Source organism: Pyrus communis, chromosome 11, assembly GCF_041283825.1.
Source record: "Pyrus communis isolate YQ-2024b chromosome 11, ASM4128382v1, whole genome shotgun sequence".
In the NCBI taxonomy this organism is placed as follows: Eukaryota; Viridiplantae; Streptophyta; class Magnoliopsida; order Rosales; family Rosaceae; genus Pyrus; species Pyrus communis.
The window spans coordinates 12,720,098-12,728,554 of NC_142575.1; the positions used below are offsets into that span (position 1 = coordinate 12,720,098).

Genomic DNA, 8,457 nt, shown 5'->3' on the forward strand with positions numbered 1-8,457 from the left:
TTTCTTTTTATTGTAATTGTGTGTAATTTATTTCTTTTGTTAGGACCAAGTTACGAGCTTTAGTATGAATATGTGATTCTTATTAATTTTCTTATGAATTGATGCTTTCTTGCTTTGAATTATTAATAAATGTGTTTAAACTATCTAATTGACTTTATGACTGTCCACCATTAGGGTAATTATACAAGTAATTTGATACAAGTTTTGTTGGAACGTCATCCTAAAATTAGGAGGGTTTCTTGTGATTAATAAATGTAATTTCACTAAAGGCGAGCATCACACTCTTAAAGGTTGCAAGATTTTTCAAGGAGTTTTTCACAAAGCTTAATGAGTTTTTGCATGTTTTTGTTTGATCTGAACATCATATACAAATTGCATGCTAGATATACTTTTTCGCTTGAACATATGCATTAGCAAAAACACTCCCGCTTGAACATCACTTAACCTTCAAAGCATGTATGTGGAAATTCACTAGTAATTGACAAAATTATATGGTATTGTTAATGGCGACAGCTGAATCCTAGTATGTCCCATAAATAATTGTCTTAAAATTTGTTTTGGTAACTATTATTAGCATTCTAACAATCTCATTCTACACTTCTTAAAAGTATATTTTTCTTTCGAATTATAGAAAGTTTGGAATGTAAAATGAGATTTTTGGAGTGACAATAACAATTCTCTTTGTTTTAGGAAAGTGTTATTAGCACTCCAAAAATCTCACTCTACACTCTTCACAAGTGTATTTTTCTTTCCTAATGTAGAAAGTTTGAAGTGTAGAATGAGATTTTTGGAGTGCTAATAACAATTCCCTTGTTTTATTAAGTTTTATTTTCTTGATATGTTTTCTTTAATTTAAAACTGTTTTGTTTCTTATTTTTCTTTTAAATTTAAATCTTAATGTTTTTTCTCAAATTTATTTTTAAATAGTTAATTAGGGATTAGCTTAATACAAATTATTCATATCAATTCATGTGGAGAACGACCTTGTTTGAGTCATTTATACTATAATTACTTTGTTCTCTTGCATGTATTTTTATCCCACTTTTGAAATTTCTTGATTGGATTTTTATCACCTACAAAAGTAGGTATAAAAACACTTAAAAATACTTTCAAGAGAACAAGGTAATTATAGTATAAACGGTTCAAATAAAATTGTTCTCCATATGAATTTGTGGGCCCTATACTATATGTGTGTTACATGAGCATACTACCATAATAATTTACAAAAATCCTAACAAAATGATCACATTAATTGTGTGGCAATGATCGACTTAGAAATTAAAGTGAGAAGTCAATTTCATTAACCATTTACAATAAAAGTCCTTTCTCTATATTAAAATGATTCACGTAGTAAGACCTACTTTAATCATTGAAGTAAAACTCAAATTTTAGGTTCTAAATCAACCCCAACTTGTTCTAACCCTTGGGCCAAATATGAGTTTTAACCCAAAACTCATTTTTGGGGCAAATTTAGCCTAGGATTTCACCTGAATTAGTGAGCTGGCCTATTATATATGTGTACTTTTTTTTAGTTTTATATTTATAAAGTCATTGAATCTATCAACTAAAAATATAATAAATCCAATAGTAAAAATAAAGATCTAACGGTCCAAATTTAAATCCAACTAAATAATTTTAAAAAAAATTCTTTCATGCACAAGTTTTATGGTGTTGGTTTAGTAATTTTTCAATATTTATTGAAATCTAAATAAGTTTAGGCTAAAATGTTCTTAAAATTAAATTAGGATAGTCTATGTATTTGTTTTTTTTTTTTTTTTTTTTGAAAGTTACTTTAAGAAAAAATTATTCTAAATTCATAATCTTAGGCTCAAAATTTAAGGGTAATGACAGAGAGACTAAATTTGAAGACAAAATTTACAAACTAAATGATGTGTCACCAATATGAATGAACATGTTTTTCAACGTTTAGTAATAAACCAATCATCAACTTCCATGTTATTTAGTTTCTAAAATTTTGTTTACAAATTTAGTCTCCCTAGCATTATCCAAAATTTAGCTTTAGAGGAGAAAAACTGTTTTGGGTTAAAAGTTAAAAATTTTAGATTTTTTAACCCAAAAGTGGTCTAATGTAGAAGAAGTAAGAGGAAATTAATTTTTCTTATTTTTTCTTTTCACACATTTGCGCTTTGGATTGAACTAGAAATGGGTACCTACGTGTTGCTGTGGAATTAGAAACTGTAAGAAAAATTATGTCATAGACGATTAATATAATATTATTTACATTAAAAATGTTAGAAGATTTTAATAGACAAAAGATTTAATCGACAGAATCCAAACACAAACAATCGTAGAACTTTTGTGTCTACATAAAAAAATAAAAAATCAATCATTCACTTCATTATTTTTGATTGTCAAGAAAGCAACCTAGGCAAGGAAAAATATGACATATTAAAATGCATACAATTAATTTATACAGTTTATACTATAAAAAATAAGGATAAAGTATGGTTACCTAGTCTTTTTTTGTGGAAAAGTATATGGTTTTATACCAGTTAGAGAGATTTTTTTTTCAGTGGTTTAATAGTCTCTTATTTAGATCAGTGCATTCTAATATTGTAAATGTAAATATTGAGATTTTATGTTATAGTTAAACAATCAATCTAAAAATCAAGTTAACACCCATTGAATTATCCCCTGCATTCTCAAGAGCACCTAATTCACTTCTTAATTCTACCTAACATGTACAACACTTCATATGTAGCTTAAAACAATAGAACAATAATAAAAATGGTAGAAATCAGACATTAATTTTGAAAGGCTGAACAAATACAAATTAGAAAACATAACATTAAAGTAATTGGTAGATTGAAGACTAACTAGGTTGAGAGTGGAGCTTGATCTGTTCATTTACAAAAAGTCATAGAAAGTACGACTCTAAATACTTGAGTTATTCTATGAACAATAAGTGGGTAAGGAAAACATTGGCCTATTTTCCAATCAAATAGAGAAATAGATATTTATGAAAGAAAAAAGAGAATCAAGATGCCTTAACACATCCCGACCCAGAATGTCCATTAGAACTCTGAATCGAGCTGTGCTGGCCAACACCTGGAAGGTGACGAAGCCATAAAGTATAATGATGTGGACAATGTGAATAAATTTAAACCTAAAAGTGCCTAAGTACCAGAATGTAGTGCGAGCGGGAACGAGCCCGTTTCACATGCAACATCAAAGCATAAATAAAGTACAATAGTGTGGGTAAGGATCATACTCTCAAAGGTAGCCATCTATGTTGGAGAACAATTCAGAAATAAACAAAAATAACAGAAATAAACAGAACTTGAAATTCTAATATTTTATTTACTAAATATACTTGATGTGCAGAATGAAATTATACAATAAATACATAAACTAATATAAAAATACAATGATATTAACTTGATCACAGAAGGTAGAGGCTAGCGTAAAAGCTATGTCATTCGAACAGTATTTTCGTCTCACTCTTGTGCTTGTGGTTCTACAACGTCTGCTCGACCAAGATACAACTACCAAATTCTACAACCTGCACTGGATTATAGAACTCTAGCGAATGGCTTTGTGTGTTTACTCTCTGGAAATTTTGTACGGAAGATAAGGAGGGAGAAAAGATGATTCTCACTTGGATACTGTGATTGCAAATATATAGGTTGTTTCACACCCTTTCAAATACCTGTTCAGTGTATTTGAAAGTACACAACTCTTTCTAATAGCTGTGTCTTTTAATCAAAAAGTACAACTCTTTCTAATTGCTGTGTCTTTTAATCAAAACGTTTTTTAATTAATAAATTAATTAAAAAACTTAATCCAAAAATTAAAATTAATGAATCTGATTAATTTTAAATTCCAAGGCCCCAAGGGCCAAGGCCCTTGTCTTGATTAATTAATATTAATTGTATTTAGGCTATATTATATTCAAGCCTAATCCACACAACCATAAGGCTCAAGCCTTCAATCCATTTCCAAATGGTCCAAGTTCTAATTACTAAGAAAAGGAAATAAGCCTATATAAAGGCTTGTAAAAAAATACTATTGACCAATGTGGGACAAGAGGATCTCAAACTCCAACAATCTATACTGAGATTCGCCACAAAATCTTCGTCGATACGAACATCCAACAGCTAAAACCTGGAAGGGCGCAAAAACAAGGGTGAGTGGGCTTGAAAATAAAGTTTTTAATAAAAACCTTTTGAAAATATTATAACCCCTCGCCGAAAAACCCATATAATTTCCCAGAAAATAGTAATACATATGTATATAGATATCATGCTCGAGAGTAGTGAAAACCAAGTATATGCCATGTCAAGTATCTCAGCAATAAAATAAGTAAGCCAAGTGAAATAAATCAATATAAAATGATATGCCAGCTGGAGTTACCTAACGTGACATGTACGACTCTAAACCTGCACACGAGTCGGAACCACCTAATATGGTATGTACGACAGGCTAGGTGTAAATAAATACGCTCAAGTGCTACGATCACGTGAAGGCTGTGCGAAGTATCGCAAGTCACTTACGAGTCGGAATCACCTAATGTGGTCTATACGATAGGCTGGCACCTGCCTTGGATCCAAGGTGAGCGTACAGTGCGAGAGGTGAACAATCACATGAAAGCTGGCCCTGACCTCGAGCGGAGCACTAACACTGGGATGTAGGATAATGAGTACCAAATGCATCCAGACATAACCATATACATCACAACCACTAACATCATAATGTACTCACCTGTAGCTTACCTGGGCTCCGCAACATCATGCAACATTATACATGACTACACCAATGCATATACTAAAATATAACACAAGTATGACATGGCATTTCAATCACATTTCATTTAAAACAATTTCTGGGAAAAACGTAAGGTATACATACGTGTGTGTGTGTGTGTATATATATATATATATAGAAAACCAAAAACCCACTCACCTGGAGTCCGCACTACAACTGCCTAGCACAACATCAAGGTGTCACGAACGATAGGCACCTAGAACAATTATCAACTCATGTCTTAGAATTCTTATCAATATAACATATAACTTACATGTCCTAATTGGGAAGATCCGTACGTTGGATTCTCGATCTGTAAGTTTCTAATATCCTTAAATATTACGTATTATAATGTATCAAAGTTTGGTGACAATCTAATGGTCGGATCGTCGATTGCTATAATAATCAAGCATCGGACTTTCATGGAACTACGTTCAAATGACAGAAATTCGTCAATCAAACTTCACCAATGGAATTAGAATATTCAAATTTAACCTAGGAAGGCCAGGCGACGTCTCAGCCCACGCGTCGCCGCAGGTGGCGGTTGGCCGCCCTGACTTGCCAGAAAATTTAACTATTTCTAAAAACCCGCGAGAACCCTAGGTTTGGGTGTTTTGATTCGACCTCCAAACTCACTCCAACGCCTCAAACATTGCTTGGGCTTTGTTCTTGGGGTTGAGGGGAGCTTATTGGTGGTGGTAATTTTGCTTAGTTAACTTCACGATTTACGAATCGCTGCCATTCACTCACACGGACCATCGTTTGTTTTCCCAAAAAAATACCACCAATTTCTTCCTAATTGTGGGTGGAAATGGAAGGGGAAGTAGTAGGATGATGATTGGGCTTGATGTTTTGGTCCAATTTGCTAGAAATCCGATGGAAAACCACCGGAAAATATGAAGAAAACGGGTTGGATGGTGCGGGTCAAGGAGAACCCGATTTCCCCCTCCTCCTCTCCTTCCCTCATTTCCCTCCTTTTTCTCTCTTCCCATTGGTCACTCTCTTTCTCTTCTTTCTCATTGGTCCGGTTCCCCATCCTTTCTCTCCTTTATATTTCATCTCCACCGCCCAACACTCTTACCTTTTAATCTGGGTCACACACGTGGCTTTCGAGATTTTCCTTCAAACATCTAGAGTTTTCTTGAACTCAATTAATTTACTAAAATGCCCCCAATTTTAAACGTTAATAACCTATTCGTTATAACTCCAAATCACAATCCTTTTGAGCCCACGCGTCTGTAGCAACGAGTACTACGAGGATACGCCAAGAAAATGAACCTTACGTGACACGACACGACAGTCAATAAAAGTCAACACTTTGTCTCGAAAGGCATTTTCGTAAATTCACTTTTAAAAATTATAAAAATCGTAATAATTGGGGACAGGTCATTACATGCCTATTCTAATACTCCAAAGCAGTAATTTGAGAATTTTTCCACGACCTACACTAAAAGTAGGATAGCTAAGGAAAACATTAAGCAACAATTATCTTTGTTAACAAAGAAAAAGAAAAACTTGGACCTTTTCTCTATGTTCCATAAATCTGGAAAAGAATGCAGGTGCATCTGTTTGAACGATCACATGGCAACACAAAAGAATTACTGAAAACATAAGAAGATTCATGAGATAGCTCAATGCATGGCAACGACATTAATACATATTTCGGGAAACAATTGTCTAGTTACGGAACAATCCCATTAACAACTTAGTGTGAAATGTGTGCAAAGATAGAGATATTACTTAAATAAAGTGATAAGGGATCTCCACCACTTGTGCCGGCAACAAAGGCCAGTGTTAATGAGATAATCAACAATCTTCTCACACTGTAAACGAATAAGTTAAAAAGAAGAATGCTTAGGAAATCATTTCTTAAATTAACCAAGAAAGAGAAGACTACTACCTTTCTTGGGTGTCATAGGCAGAAAATCCTTTTTCCTTCCATAACTATGGCTCTAGAATAATCTGAAGTTGCAAACACATAAATGAATATCAATCTTGATGCCAATGCAAGATAGGTTGCAAATGTATGAGTTACGCTTGTCAAGTTAAAACAATAAATTGTTTATACAAAAAAAAAAATCCATTTAAAAGAAAAAAACCTAAAAACAACAAACCATTCGCTAATTTTTCATACGAAATAGAACGAAGCTATAGAATATACCCTTTCAAAGTGAGTATTGTGAAAAATACAACATAGCTTAGATAATAGGAATTCATGCGTTTGGAAAAGTCTACCTGCGTGGTGGTGGAATGTGGGAGTAGGTCAGCAACACGATTGCTTCAGCCTGGACAATAAAAGGCAGGAAAGCATTGATAGAGCAGATGCTCTGAGAACAACTCAAGGATGAAAAGACCGATGCTCGACTAATCGAATTGTAGTTGTGTAATCGTCACACAGATAAACCCTTCAATTCAGCAAGAATTTATATATTACAACTCAATTAAATACACGACCCTAATAAAAGAAAATCAGTAAATAAAAAACCAAAACAGTCAAAACTAAATAACCTGGGTAATCACTTAAATTAGAAAGCTTCATAAGCGATAAAGAAGGGAGAGGGGTACAGACCATGAAAAAATTTGGAATTACTGAAATTAAAACCCAAATTCCAGAAAGTCTAAATGTAAATTCACAGAAATCGTTCAAACCAACTCCACATCATTCATGATAATTACTGAATAATCCAAGAAATTGAAATTGCTCACCTTGAATAGAAAGGCCAAAACCTGTATTACAAACCTCCTTTTGTTTTTCCTAAATTTTTTTCACAGAATTACAAACCTGTATGAGTGTTAAAAAACCTGCTTTGGTTATGCATATTAACACACTGATAGAAAACTTGTTACATAATATATATATATATATATATATATATATATATTATATATAGACACCTGCAGCATTAAAGCAAATGAGGGACAAGTGATATCAGCAATAGTACCTGTCATCAACATGAGCTTTTCATCCAAAGCAAGATTTAATTTCTTTAATTCTCATCATCTATGATATAAATGAATATTACATCTCAAAAGAAACAAAAAAAACCATACACAAAATGTGGTCAACATTACTGTATAATTTCCTATCAAAAGGGCATGAAAAGTTGGTTGATTTCATTTGTGAACAAAATTAAAAACAAACTTAAACATTAATTTACTGATGAATAGGTTGATTATTTGATGATAAGCTCAAAAGCCGATCTGTTTGATGCATTGGATGTGGCCTGTAGGAGTGTAGTTTGGCTTGTAGCCTGGAGAGGTTGCTCTTTGTGTCACAAATTTTTTTCTCAAGTCTTGCACTCTTTTATTGATTCGCTTCCAGGGCAACTGCAACCTCTTCTTACACAAACTACACATCCAGCATACGAAAAAAATATGTGCTTAATTAATAAATTCATCTGATTAAAGCACCTACTTAATCAAGTCTCGAGTCTTGTTTGTACACCAGGTTTTGGTATCCAGCAGAGGTTGAACCAATGAGTCTAAAGCAGCAGACCACTAAGAAACCCTAGCTCTTCTGCGCAAGAAATTCCTTCAAATCAAACCGAAAAACTGAACATGGGTACCTGAATTTTCAATAAAAATTAAATTACAATCAATTTACTGTTAACCATTTTTTTTTTCACCAATGAAAAAAACTCCAAATTAGTCCAAACGATCCCAAACTCTAAAAGCCGTTCAAACTCCATCAAA

General features: G+C 32.9%; 1 long non-coding RNA gene across 1 annotated transcript; it reads right to left on the reverse strand.

Moving 5' to 3' along the window:
* Positions 1-6,097: 6,097 nt before the first annotated feature.
* On the reverse strand, positions 6,098-8,442 carry LOC148692917 (uncharacterized). The gene is made up of 4 exons (XR_015953027.1): positions 7,471-8,442; positions 7,000-7,169; positions 6,665-6,726; positions 6,098-6,587 (listed from the first exon to the last, which is right to left on the reverse strand). It is a non-coding gene; the product is annotated as an uncharacterized LOC148692917 (long non-coding RNA).
* Positions 8,443-8,457: the final 15 nt, after the last annotated feature.